Source organism: Mustela lutreola, chromosome 4, assembly GCF_030435805.1.
Source record: "Mustela lutreola isolate mMusLut2 chromosome 4, mMusLut2.pri, whole genome shotgun sequence".
Taxonomy (NCBI): Eukaryota; Metazoa; Chordata; class Mammalia; order Carnivora; family Mustelidae; genus Mustela; species Mustela lutreola.
The window spans coordinates 167,817,884-167,833,263 of NC_081293.1; the positions used below are offsets into that span (position 1 = coordinate 167,817,884).

At 40.1% G+C, this 15,380-nt stretch overlaps 1 protein-coding gene and 1 long non-coding RNA gene across 3 annotated transcripts in view; one reads left to right on the forward strand and one right to left on the reverse strand.

Annotated features, from left to right (window-relative positions):
• Positions 1–15,380, forward strand: part of MDFIC (MyoD family inhibitor domain containing) — a 91,418-nt gene that overhangs the window by 60,928 nt on the left and 15,110 nt on the right. The window lies entirely within an intron of this gene.
• Positions 1–15,380, reverse strand: part of LOC131829651 (uncharacterized) — a 27,733-nt gene continuing 12,353 nt past the window's right edge. The window contains exons 2-3 of the long non-coding RNA XR_009352942.1: positions 5,827–5,869; positions 1–215 (exon numbers count right to left, since the gene is read on the reverse strand). This is a non-coding gene — a long non-coding RNA (uncharacterized LOC131829651). The remainder of the gene's footprint in view (positions 216–5,826; positions 5,870–15,380) is intronic.

Genomic DNA, 15,380 nt, shown 5'->3' on the forward strand with positions numbered 1-15,380 from the left:
CTTAACATTTTATAGACATTATAGTTGAAACCTCAGAGTGGCTGAAATCATCAAGGGTGAAAATGTGGAGCCATAGAAGTGCAAATATCTGAGGTCAGAGTGAGGCGAGAAGAAACTCCACTGAGGCAGGACTGGAACTCAGAACTTCTGCCTCTTACCCTCATCGTTTCCTCATCATTCCTTGAGGTTTTCAGTCCACAACATGTTTCCAGCTCCTAAAGCCAGAAAGAGAGGTAAAGTTCAAATTGAATTGTTCATTTTCAGTTACATAATATTATAAATCTTATATTCATTTTCCCCCCATAAACATGTCAGTTTGGGCTGTAATTATAGAAGTACAAGTATTTTAGTGGACAAATAATGGGATTTTATGATATGACTATAGTGTTATAATCTGAGCTTCCAGAAACAAACTCTCTGTGGCTTTGGCAAAATATGTCCCTGCATTCCTCAAAATACTTAATTTGCTTGGATGATGTTTTGTTTTGTGTTGTTTTCTCAGGCACAGGGCCTTCCATTCCATGTCAAAATGATTGTGTGGGAGAAAGGTTTAGAATTCTGCTTTCCGAGGCAGTATTTGCCAGTCCAGTGGAAAACAGGCTTTTAGTAAATTTTACTGCTCAACTAACAAACTAAATGGAATAACAGTAATACAATGAGAGGGGTGTGTGAGCCAGGAAGGCCTGATCAAAGTTGACAGTGTCAAAGTATAAATCATTCTGCATATATAAATCATTTTGCTCACTTGAGATATTTAATCAGCTGTGTTTTTTTTTTTTTTAATTGAACAAATTATCTATCCAAAGTATTTATAAATGGTAAGTGTGTCTTTAGGGCTAAATGCAAATATTTGAACACACATCCTTTAGAGTTGAGAAAAATAGGTTAACAATGTAATTTATGTTCTAGAGTAAATTATTCCCATACCCCTCAGTTTGATGAGGAGCACAGGAAAGATTTTATAAAGTCCTGAAATACATATAACTTAACATTTGAAACACTTTAGATTGCTTCTTTAAAAAGAGCTGAACATGGAGCAGGCACCAGGGTGGCTGAGCAGGTTAAAGCCTCTGCCTTTGGCTCAGGTCATGATCCCAGGGTCCTGGGATCAAGCCCTGCATCGGCCTGCTTCCTCCTCTCTGCCTGCCTGCCTGCCTCCCTGCATACTTGCGATCTCTGTCTATCAAATAAAAAATAATTTTAAAAGAATAAAAAATATAAGAGCTGAGCCCTTTGCAGGCCCAGTGAAAGAAGAGAGAGAGGCCATCAGCTAGGTATGCATTTCACCTCCTTTACCTTTGGCTTTTGGGTTTTGTAGACAAGTTGCTTAGACCACTGCTCTAACAATTTAAATGAACTTAGCATTCACTCAGGAGGTGGGTGGGTGGAGAGGAAATTAAACAATGGAGATACAGATAGATTGGCCAGGAAGCTCTGGGGTGTGGGGTGGCAGAGTGAAGAGACTGTTCAGAAACCCAGCTTCAGAAGAATAGGCTCAATGGAAAAATTGAATAAATCTTACGACCCTATTAATACACCATCATTTTAATTTTTGCATTCGTAGTGAAAAGTTTCAGTGGTGTTTTTAATAGGTCAGACAGCACTGGGCAGGTACAGCAGCGAGGCTGTTCTGGGATAAATATTTGCAACCCTGTGACTTGTGCGGAAGGTGAGCACCGAGAACCTGAGGTTTTCTTCAGGGTGTCAGGATTAAGTGCTGGGTCCCAGGGTTAAAAGTGAGTAGAGCTGAACAGCAGTCAGACATCCATCCTAATGAGGACTGACCTTAGTTTTCTATTTCAATTAGTTGGGAAAATGAACAGAAATTAGGAAATCATGTGCAGCTCAGTGTAGTTTGAGGATGGCCAGAAGTTGAGTTTTAGACATGTTGAATTTCAAATGATAATATACAGTCCAAGAGCATTTGGAAATATATGCTTGGAGCTTGGGAGGAGTTAAAACCAAGTATGCTAACTTATATTCTCACAGAATACTGGACATTGTGAATTTGGATGAGTTTTCTTAAGAGACTGAAGAGAAAAGATCAGATGGCTGAAAGCTAAGTGATTCAGGGATCACTGGAGGCCAGCCAGTTTGGTGGGCTGGGAATGGGAGTTCAGCTTGTGTGCTTGGGAGGAATCCCATGGAAAGTTCAGACTTCTCTCCATAGGTGATGTCAAATAGAGAAAGTCAGAGTGAGGCCAAGACACCGAGAAGATAACCTACAGGAGAGGTCAGAGGCAAAGATAGGAGGATGATTATCTTGCTGAGGGGAAAAAAAAGGGAAAGGGTAGTGTCATGGAAAGAATGTTTTAGGAAAAGGCTGCATGGATAATTGACAGGTTCAGCAGGATGAATACTGAAATAATTCTGATGGATTTCATTGTGGACGTCATTGGGTGACCTAATTGAGAGCCATTTCACGGAGCAGCCAGAATGATGTGGGCAGTGGAATGCTGAGGAAACACACTGATAACAATAGTTCTAGAAAGGCTATAGTCCAGAATGGGAGTGTGGGTCCAGGGAGGTTGTTTTGTTTTAAGAGGGGAAAGCTTTGAATGTGTTCACATTTCAGTAGAAAGAATCTAGGAGAGAGGCAAAGTTTGACTATATAAAAAGGTAGTAACATTAACTTCTTGAAGAATTCAGCTCTTGAGTTCAGTTACCAAGCCAGACAACTGAGCGACCCAAGAAGCATTTACTGAATTGTTAACCTAGATGACTCTACTCCGTTGTGTAGTTGGCTAGTCTTAGAAGCCTTTTGAGTAACTTCTGTGGAATGGCTGGGTATGAGGAAATGCGACTTCAAGTGATTAAAAGCCTTTCTCAAGCCCTCACTCCTACCTCATTCCAGAAACACTGACTGACATTTGAATGGAAGGCATGGACAGGGTGGGCAGTTAGGATTCTGTGTTCCAAATTTCTAATTTATTTATTTATTTATTTATTTATTTATTTTTAGATATATTTTATTTATTTATTTGACAGAGGGAGATCACAAGTAGGCAGGCAGAGAGAGCAAGGGGTAGGCAGGCTCCCTGTTGAGCAGAGAGCCTGATGTGGGGCTTGATCCCAGGACCCTGAGATAATGGCCTGAGCCAAAGGCAGAGGCTTTAACCCACTGAGCCACCCAGGCACCCAAATTTCTCACTGTTATATTTTGGATAAGTTGATGGAAATTTAGAATTCAATTTGAATCATAGCTTGTATATAAGTATATAAGTAGTATAAACTATATATATATATAGCATAAGTAAGGAAATACAACATCAACAAGTAAAAAAAGCAGTTAAACAGTTACAAGAAAAGTATAGGAAAGATTAGTAAGGAAACTACCGCATAATCCAGAAAAATAGAAGACAGGTTAATTTTAAAATGTATGTAAAGTAAATTTATCTTTTAATGTGGCCTACTCTTAACTGAATTACTATTGCAGGCAAAAGGTTGAAAAGGTTAGGACCTAACCTGTAATAAATTGGAATATTGATTATGATAGTCTCTTACACAGTGATTCATTTTTCGTTCATGGGCTTCTTTGAGAATCTGACAAAAGTTGTGATTCTTTTCCTCCAGTTTTTAAGAAAGATGGTAATGGAATCCTGTTATCTCTTTTGTTGTTCCCAGAAGTAAAGACATTGGACACCTTCAGACATCTTACTCTAAAATCAAATGTCTCTAAAACATTTGAATAGCGAAGGGAGAGCAGATAATGGGAATGCTGATGAGCCATTGTTAGGGTTTTGAACAGATGAAGGACATGATCTAACTTACCATTTTTAAGCATTACCTGCCTCTGGTGCTGAGAGTCCACTATAGGCCCATGAGGGCTGAAGGTGGAGGCCTGCCTTGTGTCTCCCACAGTAATTCAGATGGAAGATGTCTGGGTTGGACCAGGGCGGCAGTGGTGGAGGTGGTGAGATATTGCACAGGAAACTATTTTGAAGGCCAGTCTAAGTTACTGAATGCTAAGATTTCAGCCAGTGTGAGAGACAAAGTTAAGGATGACTCCCATGTTTTTGTGGCCTAAGCAGTCTCAAATAATGAGTTCTCATTAACGGAGATGAGAGGTCTACCAGACGAACAGGGTTTCCTTGGTGGAGGAAGATAAGGATTTTAGTCATGGCCATAGATCTGAGATACCCTTTATTTAAGTAGTGATGTGAAAGGAGGAGTTGAATTCAGAGGAATGGTCTGCAGCCCGAGAGATGTATTTTATGAGCCATCATAGACTCATATAAGGTATAGAATGTTCAGTGGACTGCATCCCCTAGGGCTGGGGTTCTCAGCCCTGGCACCTGGGTATCTGGAGTAAGAGATTCTGGGCAAAAAATATAGGAAGTAAATTATCACTCTCTGGGTTTGCCCCAAGAAATTCTAATTCATCTGGAATGCGGTAGGGGTGGCTAAGTTATCAGTATCCTTTAGAAGCTCCCCCACAGGATTTCAATATGCATGCAGAGTTAAGAGCTACTGCACAGGATGCAGGAGCCCTGGACTGGTTTTATATAGAGAGGTCAGAAAAGGAAGAGGAACCATTTAAAAAAGAAAAAAAAAGGATGAGTAACTGGTGATGGAGAAGGCACCATGAAAGAGGGACAGCTTGGAAACCAAATGACCCTTGACATTGTCCTGTGAGGGTCATTGGCGACCTTCATGCTTTTGGTGTTGTGATGGGGACAAAAGTCTGATTGAAGATGGTTCTAAAGAGAATGAAAAGAGAGGAATTAAGGATGGCAAGTCTAGCCTATTCTCGTACAAGGAATTTTACTGAAGGGGAATGTTTTTAGAAATGGGAGATATTGGTTGCCGGTTCCTGATAATGAGCTACTTAAGGTGAGAGAAGGATGTCCTGGAGTAGGAGAGAGGGAGGAGCTCTGTTACCAAGTGCCTTAGGTTGTAGTTAATGATGTATGTATGTATATTACATTCTTCACTGGTTCTATTTATTTATTTGTTTTTTAAAATATTTTATTTATTTGACAGAGAGAGAGAGTTCACAAGTAGGCAGAGAGGCAGGCAGAGAGAGAGGGGGAAGCAGGTTCCCTGCTGAGCAGAGACACCCCCCCCCCCATGCAGGGCTCAATCCCAGGACCCTGAGATCATGACCTGGGCCGAAGGCAGAGGCTTAACCCACTGAGCCACCCAGGAGGCCCCTTCACAGGTTTTACAGTGTTAAAAGAAAGCAGGCAGGTGCTATAAGGTGATCTTACCAAGTGTCTGCTAGGAATAAGCACTGTACTACTGCGGGCCCTATACACTGAGCCTGGTATCTCTCAGGTGACCAGTAGGATGTGGCATGGATTTGCTGTTTTGGAAACCTTCCACTTTAAGAAAATATTTTATCATTTGGAATGATGCTAATTATGATAAAAGTTTCCGTTCGTTTTAGAGGGATTTCAAAGAATTATTTCATAGTTACAATAATAGCCCTAGACACTGCGTAATACTACAATTCTCAAAGGGGGAAGTTTTTGGGAAAAGATACAGAATGTGCAGGATGTTTTGAATCTTCTGACAAAAACTGGCTGATGACTCATGAGTCTCTTGCAATTTGTTAAGTATACAGAGGGAAAATAGAATCAAAGTATTGCTCACTGGATATAATTTTTGTCTTCAAATATCAGAGGTGACAACTCACAGCAAAACTTTATCTCAGATGCTCACGATAAATCAAGACATTTTTATTTCACTTCAGCCTAAAGTTTACTTTAGCTATAGTATTAGCGTTGTAAAAAAAAAAAAAAAAAATTGTTTCTGAAGGTTTGAAGAATAAAAATATTTAAATAAGCTAATGAACTGAAGATAATACTGATGTGTAATCCATACTTTAATTTATGTCCAAATGTCCTGTGGTCTCTCCACTGACAATCTGGAAGAAAGAGAAAATTCAAAATGTTAAGTTTAACTGGGTTATATTCTTTTTCCTCTGACTTCAACTAAAACCATTTTTGATGAATACTATATTGTGTATTTTTTGTCTTGGTGTCTTCATAGATTTCCTGGGGTCTTTTTGCCCTATGTTGTATTATGTTCTTTGAATTCTTTGTTTGCCTGCACTGTCATCTCGGTCTAGTTAAAAAAAAAAAAAGAAATCTATTGTTTCACTGTCAAAATACACACTAAAATGTTTAAGAATAGAGAGCTGCAGTTTTGGGGGGAAATTAAAAAAAGGTGGTGCCGAAGGAACAGGAACAAAAGGGTGTCCTTCATCTCTAGGAATAGGTCTGTTTTGTCCCTAGAGAAGCTTCTATCTTTGCAGATCTGGCCTGCAAGCCAAGTTTTGTCTCAGTTGAGTTGTTACTCAAAAGTACACCTTCCATAGCTTTCTCCATCTGCCTCTCTTTCTCATCGCCCACCCCCCCGATCTGTCTTTCCCCTCATTTTTCTGTCTTTCTCCCCGGCTCAGAAGTTTTGCATGATTTCATTGAAGAATTTATTGCTAGTTAGAAGAACCCAATTGCTGTGACTTCAAAGTGATGTTTTAATAGTATTTTCTAATAAGTTTATTCTTACCTTGTATATTTGTGAGTTTGGGTACATGGAGATTTTCAGAGCTATTTCTTTTAAGCTGAGACCCACATTTTTTTTTTTTTAATAATGATTTATTTTTCTAGATTGAATTAAACTCTGGTGATATTTGAGTTGTCTTTCAGGATACATAGTTGCTTCACTGGAGTTACACAGGGACATTTGAGAATATAATTTTAAAAGATCAATTGAAGTAACACAGAAATATATACAGTTTCTCTTAGAAATGTCTTCACTAATACCAATATATAGTGTTAAACTAGTAGAGTTTTTGAGGACCTTTTGTAATTAATTTGTATAATTCTCAATTAATATAGTATAAAATAGGGTAGAGGAGGAGCTGTGATAGTACAAATTTGCCTTATTTCTAAAAAAATCTTGCAAGGCATTAATTTTTTCTTATATAGGAGGTTTAAGTTGAATACAGTAGGAAGCTTTTTGAAAGATTCACTTAGGATCCTCCAGTTGAGGGGTTCCTAGTTTTGGGAGAGTCTGTGACTTTCACTTAACTTCTATACTTGAAATCTAGCATTTCCTTCATTTATAAATGGAAGTAATAAACTTCAGTAGCATTAATAGTACCTCTGACTCTGTCACTTATATTTTCATATCCTATTACCATTGTGGCAGAAATCCTGAAATATTGTTTATGCTAATCACTACTGTAAAATTATAGTAGTTATCAGATGACCGCAGAATCTTGTTATTGATGTGCGAGAAAAAACACTTAACAATACTTTTATTCTACTTTTTTTATTTTTTTAGATTTTATTTATTTATTTGACAGAGAGAGATCACAAGTAGGCAGAGACGCAGGCAGAGAGAGAGAGAGAGAGAGAGAGAGGAGGAAGCAGGCTCCCTGCCTAGCAGAGAGCCCGATGCGGGACTTGATCCCAAAACCCTGAGATCATGACCTGAGCCGAAGGCAGAGGCTTAACCCACTGAGCCACCCAGGTGCTCCTTTTTATTCTACTTTTAATAACTATTTCAACATAATTGGTTTCCTATGAAATCATTTCTGTTTTATACATTTAAAAATCTTTTGTCCATGGCATGCAAAAAACCAAAAAGTGCTCTACCCTCCTTTGCTACATCCTAAGCATTCTTTGTAGCATAATTTCCTTTGTAATCCTTCATTTCTGTGTGTAGTTTTCATAATGCAGAGAATGCAGATTTTTTTAATAGCTTTTTTTTGGCTCACATGAAATTGGAATAAGTGTAAAAGACATATCCAAGGGGCACCTGGGTGGCTCAGTGGGTTAAAGCCTCTGCCTTCAGCTCAGGTCATGATCTCAGGGTCCTGGGATCAAGTCCCACATCAGGCTCTCTGCTCAGCGGGGAGCCTGCTTCCCCCTCTCTCTCTGCCTGCCTCTCTGCCTACTTGTGATCTCTGTCTGTCAAATAAATAAATAAAATCTTTAAAAAAAAATAAAAAAAGACATATCCAAATTTCCGCCTTGAAAAACTGTTAAATAGTAAGTAGCCGTTGTTCTCACGTTTACCTTTTCATGCATACTTTTGTAAAATTATTTGTTTTCTAACAGAGCATAGTCAACGGTATTGGGATACAGAGGCGTGGAGAAAATGATTTCTGTGGTTTTGCATGCCACAATTTGGGTAATGTTAACTCTCCATTAAAAATACAGGAGAAAACAGAAGAAACATATCAAAAGTCAACAACCTGGTGAGAATTTTGTTTCCGGGGTCTCAGAGAAATCTTCCTAAGAGATTGTAATTGATGTGTAACAACAGTGTGGCTTCAGGCCCTCTTCCCAGCACAGGACCCCGGTAGTTTGTACTGGCTTCCCTACTTCTTGTACACTTGACCGAAGCGAAAATGTCAGGTGGTGGATGTTGGCTCAGGAGGTAGAGGAGGCAATTAGAAGAAAATATGGAATAATTAGAAAACAGTTTGCTCAGGTAAGTTAATGATATTCCTTCCTTTGACAGGGAAAATATTCATACAAATAAATAGTTGTCTCCTCAAAGATTGAAAAATCCAGGAATTGGGGGGAAATGTGAAAATAATTGAAAGAAAAGAGCAAAATGGATTAATACACTAGTTTCCCAAAGATATATTAAACCTGCCTAAATTTCTACTCTGAATTCTCTTGGGAAATCAAAGTGGAAGAACTGGACCTCTTGGGGAATAATATCCTCATAACATAACATAATTTAAAGTTGACACTAGACGCTGAAGTTTGTTTTTTTGTTTTTTTTTTTTTTTCCCTAATAATTATGCTCAGTGAGGGATGCAGAAATTGCATTTTGGAATGACAGAAGAGCAGTTCTTTAGAAAGAACTTTTCAATGTCTGTGGTAGCTCTCTCCCGGAAAACGTGTTCTGTGGAGTGACAGGAGAAGATGAAGTAAAACCAAAAGTCATCTCCGCCTCAGGCCATACAAATGAATTTCATAAAGTCAACAGGTATTTAAGGATTTGCCCTGTGCCCAGGCTTGGGTACAAGAGTGTGTAGAGCAGCCCCATTTTATTTCTTAACCTAGTGCTTTGGGTTATTCGGTCACTTATATTATACCAAAAGTATAATTTTTTACAACGTATGAACATACTAGCTCTTGAACCCCAGTGGACTCCATTATGTGTGTGTGTGTGTGTGTGTGTGTATGTATATGTATGTAAATATGTATATGTGTGTATGTATATGTATGTAATAAAATCAGGCCTCCCAAATATCATCTTCCTAACTGATACTTATATCCCTTGCTAAACCTCCTAACTTGCTTAAGATCCTGGCCTTCCGGCATACCTGCCCTTCAGAACCAAAATCCAGACTTTTTCAACTTCATACCAGGGAGCTGGTATGGAGAGAAGTTGAAACCTCCATAAAAATCACCATCATGACCCATGTATGATCTTGGGTCTCAACTGGATTTTCAGAATCCCTCAGCAGACCTTTGGTGTGCCCTTCATTCATTCAACATCACCGAGCTTGTTCAGGGGCAGGCACACTGTTGGGGACTGGGACACCACAGTGGACTGTGCAGACAAGCAGACCTGCTCTCTCTCTTTTCCACAATGGCTGCTCTATTCTGTTGCCACTCTCTTGAAATGAAATTCTCGGAAGCTTTCCCTCACTCTCCAGGGGCAGAAGACGCTTTCTCTGCATAGATTTCTTGAAAGGATATCTGCATTTGCTGTCTCTACTTCCTCATTTTTCAATTACTCCTCTTCCCACTGCTCTTCAGTTTCCCTGTCACATCACTGAAATGTCTCTGGCTAAGCACCGTATTTGACACAACCTCCTTGAAATCTTTTCTTGCTTCCATGTCCCCTCCAATCCCTGGAGTTTCTACATCCTTATTAAGTCCTCAGTTTTTATCAAATGATGTCATTCTCCCTGGACAACTTCATAATTTCATTCGTTGTAAGAATTTCAGCCACAAGTGGCTTCCTACCCTGGATCTGTCTGTCTCTTACACTCTAGGCCAGTGTCTCCATTCTTGTCCAAATGTCCACCTCTTGGACATTCCCATTTGAGTATCTTCAGACTACCATGTCTATTATTTTTAAGTAGGTTCCTTTAAGTAGCTTCCATGACCAGTGTGGAGCCCATGGCCAGTGTGGAGCCCAGTGTGGGACTTGAACTCACAAAACGGAGATAAAGATCAGAGCTGAGATCAAGAGTCAGACGCTTAACTGACTGAGCTACCCGGACACCTCCCCAAAGTATTTTAAACCACACTATTTTTCTTTCCATGTTTCTTTCTTGGTAAATGGCTCCAGAAACCAGGAAGTCATACTTCACTATTTTCTAACCATCACTGCCTCATCTGTTGTCTTATCAACTCCTACGAATCCAAGGACCCCCATTATATTCCTTGAAGTCACCTTACCTGACCCTCCTGACACCATATTATTATCGTTGATGTTGCTCCTGCCTCCTCCTTTCCAAAATGGAAAATTGAGGGTTTTCTCTGCCCCAACAATGTTGAGCCACTTGCATGTCTAAAACTATCTTGTTCTTTGTGTGCCTCTGAATAACCTCTGGACTACCTGGAGCCACCTTTACCTTCTCTTCACCCCGCACATGCCCTCGGCTCCCCTGCTTCTGGGGCTTAGCCAGCTTGGGGCCCGCACATATTCAGCATTCATTTCCTTTCCACTGTACTTAGACTGCTGTGTGAAGCCAAGTAATGGCTCTGTTCAAGGCCAAGGAAAGACCCTGAGCTAGACTTTCACAGACATCTTGTAACCGAAAAGAATCTGGAGATCATTTTCTTCTGCGTTATATGCATATAGACACTGAGTGAAATGATTTGTTCAAGGTCATTTTAGCCAATTAGTGACAGAGTCAAGACAAGTCAAGACTTAGAAAATAGAATATCATTTTCCTAGTTGCTAGAAGCCTCACCAAACCCAAACAGACAGACAGACACTTGTGGTATTCCTTCCAGTCGTTCTGGCATTGCTGGCCTGAATGGGCAGCCTAGGTAATGAACTATGACTCAGGGAAACCTCAGTGGGGTTGGAGGGTTGGGGGGTGGGTGAAGTGCAGAGCAGCGAGAGGCAGCACAATAAGAGTTTTTTTGTTTTTTTTTTAATCATCTTTTCTATGATTTAAAATAACAAGGCTACAGAATTTTTTTGGGATGAGAAAACCAGGTTTGTCAGTATTAGGGGCCTTGCAAACAACATGTTCATGGATTTTCTTGGCTCTGAAATTGTTTGTACACTAAATTAAGGTGGAGGTATTTATACCTTATAATTTCAACGTCATGCTGTCCTGTTCATCTGAGGCTTAAAAAAAAAAAAAAAAAAAAAAAAAAAAAACCCAAATGGTATTAATAGATAACATGGGTGGAGAGGGAGGGATGTGGAAAGAGTAACAATGCCATCATTGATTCACAAATTAATTCCATAAATAACAGGATTTACCTCCTGTGCACTGCTTTGAAATGTGCTTTGGTGTCTCATTTCACTAGGCTTTTGCTCTTCATCCTGCCTGGAGTGTCTGTCAGACTGCTGTGTCTCTTTGGTTGGGGCCTGGCTCTTCTATCAGGAGGGGGGAGCACATCCTGAGCCTTCTCAGGGCAAGGCTATTCTTGCCTGTAGGAGGCCCCTCCCCCTGCCAGGGCGGCAGTCCTGCCTCCATAGGAGATTGCAGGAACAGGAACTGCCAGGGCCTCTCAGCCCTTTGGATCACAGAGGGGCAGGGGCCTGATCCCAGCCTTGTGAACACTGTCAGCTTCTCTTTGTGTGTGTGTGTGTGTGTGTGTGTGTGTGTGTGTTCCCACAAGATCTTATGTCATGAGTAAGCTGGCCCATTCTGGGGGTTCAGTAATAGGCTAATAATGGATGACTAAGCATCTCCAGATGGCAGTGTCAGATTCTGAACTCACCTCCTCCCATGAACACCCCAAATCTACAGCTACATCTGGAACCATTTCTTCTGAAAAGGACCTGCAAACTAGCTGTGTATCCTTCCCATCTGGCAAGGAAAAAAAACCCACATCCAAAGCAAGCAGGAGAGGCTGAGGCTATCCTGCAGTAAAGCTCACTCCGGCGCAGTGATGCACGCTTAGGAGGGAACTCAAAACCTGGAGCTTCTCCCACATGCAGCACCCTAACCTTTAAGACTGCATCTGATGGATGAGCCCCCGAACATCTAGCTTTTAAATCAACGGTGTTTGCATCCCTAAAACCTAAAAGAAGACTATGCTGAACTGAGGAAAAGCTATTAATGGGCTTGTGCTCTTGGACCCACAGGCCCCATGGCCCAGTATAGAGGCAGCTGATTGACAGGTTAGATGTAAACCTTAAGATAGGCAAATACTCTTTAACATAACCAAGGATCAGTAAGGGGGCAGGCATCTAATTTAACACACCTGTAGGGGTCGTCTAGGGTACTGTGAGAACTGAAGCTGGCAGGTACTACCTTAGGGAGGTTGCTTTCCCTCTGCCTCCCACCAACTGAATGGCTGTAATCTTCTCCAGAAACCTCACGGTGGGGTCACTGTCTTTGTCATCTAGACTGCCAATGGACTTACACATGTGTCTGATGCCCAAGGACACCACTGGATTGTCTAGCTCTGGTGGACAGCAGGGACTGTGTTCCTGGGTCCCACAGACTGACACAGGAGAGACTGTTCTTGGCCAGCTGCCACTCTTAGGGCACTGTACAGATAGCAGACTGAAATACAGCTCTAGTGTTTCTGCAAGAGGGGCTATTTGCTTAACATGAGCTTAGACTTTGGGCAGGCTTCAGGTGGGGCATATATCTAGGGGCCTGCTGATAATGGACTCCACAGGCCTGTCCATGCTTTCTTCGAGCGCCCCTTCTGCCTTGTTCCAGATTACCAGTATCCTTCCAAAAGGAACTTGCATACCCACCTGCTATCCTGATTTTTGTAACTTCCACCCAGTGGACACCTCTAGATTACCTAGCTGTGGAAGGCAGTGGGAGTCCTACTTGTAGTCCTACAGGATTATGTATGTTTGCATACTTTAAAACTGCTGTTGTGTGTGTTGGTGGGGGGAGGGCGAATCTGTCTTTGAAACAGTTTGAGTCTAGGTGCTGACTGAGATCCTTTCTTTTGGAACATGGATAACTTTTAGCATACTCTCAACCACTGGGAGCCACTGAAAATAAAGTAGGCTATTGGGCAATACAAAGGTTTGAGAGACAACCAAGAGCTAGGATAGGATTGAACAATAAGATTTATCTGCTACACAAAGCCACTCTACTTCTTCATCCTGGGCAAGATGGCTGTTGGATCTAATGCATAGAAGCCAACATAGAGAGTCAAGAAAAATGAATAAAGAGTATGGTTTAAAAGAAAGAACAAGACAAAACCTAAGAAAAAGTTCTTAAGCAGTTTACCTGACAGAGTTCAAAATAATAGTAGTAGTTTTAAAGATGTTCACCAAACTTGGGAGAAGAAAGAAATATACAAAATTACCAAATGGAAGTCACAGAGCTGAAGAATACAAAACCAAACTGAAAAATATGCTTAGAAGGATTCAGCAGCAGACTATATCTGAAGCAGAAGAAAAAAATCAGTGAACTCAAAAACAGGGCAGTGAAACTCACCTCATCAGAGCAATAGAAAGAAAAAAAAATGGGTAAGATAGCTTAAGGGAGTTAGGTGACATCAAGTGGGCCAATATTCACATTGAAGGGATCACAGAAGAAGAGAGAAAGGGGCAAAAAAGTTATTTGAAGAAGTGATGGCTGAGAATTTTCCTAACCCCGTGAAGAAAACAGACATCCAGATATAGGATGCTGAGAAATTTCCAAATATAACAAACCCAAGGAGCCTCACACCAAGACACATTATAATTAATATGTCAAAAGTTAAAGAGGAGAGAATCTTAAAAGCAGGAAGAGAAAAACAACATACATACAAGGGAACCCCCTACAGACTATACTTGGATTTTTCAGCAGAACCTGTGCAGGACAGAAGGGAGTGGCATGATATATTTCAAGTGCTGAAAGAAGAAAAACTCACAACCAAGAACACTCTCCAGCAAAGCTGTCATTCTCGATCTTAGGAGAGAGCATTTTCCAGACAGGCAAAAGCTAAGCCTGCCTTACAGTAAACGTTAAAGGGACTTCGTTAAGCTGAGGTAAAAGGGCATAAATGAGCAGCAGAAACACATATGAAAGTACAAATCTCAGTGGTAAAGGTAAATACACAGTAAAATTCAGAATAATGAAAACATGGCAGATCAATCACTTATAAAGGTAGTATGAAGTTTATAAAAATAGTAAAACTACAATAAGTAGTTAAACATATAAAATGTGACATCAAAGAAGAGAGGAAAGTAAAAATATAGAGCTTTAGAATGCATTAAAACAAGTTATAAACTTAAAATAGACTGTTAGAAATGTTATTATATATAAGCCTCTTCCTAACCACAAAGCAAAAACCTAGGGCAGATTACACACACAAAATGTGGAAAAGAGATTAATCTTAGCATACCACTGTAGAAAATCTTTAGTTATAAAGGAAAAGAGCAAGTGAAAGGAAGAAACAAAAGAGCTACAAAACAGCCAAAAAAAAAAAAATTTTTTTTACAAATGGCAGCCAGTATATGCCTATCAATAATCAACTTTAAATGGACTAAATTCTTCTATTAAAAAGGTTGAATGAGGGGCGCCTGGGTGGCTCAGTGGGTTAAGCCTCTGCCTTCGGCTCAGGTCATGATCTCAGGGTCCTGGGATCAAGCCCCGCATCGGGCTGTCTGCTCAGCATGAGCTGCTTCCCCCCCCCTCTCTCTGCCTGCTCTCTGCCTACTTGTGATCTCTCTCTCTCTCTCAAATAAATAAATAAAATCTTTAAAAAAAAAAAAAAAAGGTTGAATGAAAATATAAGATTCATCTATGTGCTCCCTACAATAGACCCACTTCAGATGTAAAATCACACAGACTGAAAGAGAAGGGATGGTAAACAATCTTCCATGCAAATTGAAACGAAAAGAAAGCTGGAGTAAGTGTATTTAGATCAAGCAAAATAGTCTTTAAAATAAGGACTGTAAAAAGAGACAAGAGAAGCACATACTGATAAAGGGGGCAATACAACAAAAGGATATAACATTTTAAATAATTTACCCACATAGGAACACCTGAATATGTAAAGCAAATATTTACAGACCCAAAAGAAGAAATAGCAATACACTAATAGTACAGGACTTTAATACCCCCCTTTCATCAACAGATAGATCACCCAGATAGAAAATCAATAAAGACACATTGTCCTTAAGCAGATCATTAGACCAGATGGACTTAATATACACAGAACATTACACCCAAAAGTAACATGGAATATTCTCCAGGATAGAGCACGTTAGGCCACAAAATAAGCCTAAATCAATTTAAAAGATTGAAGTCA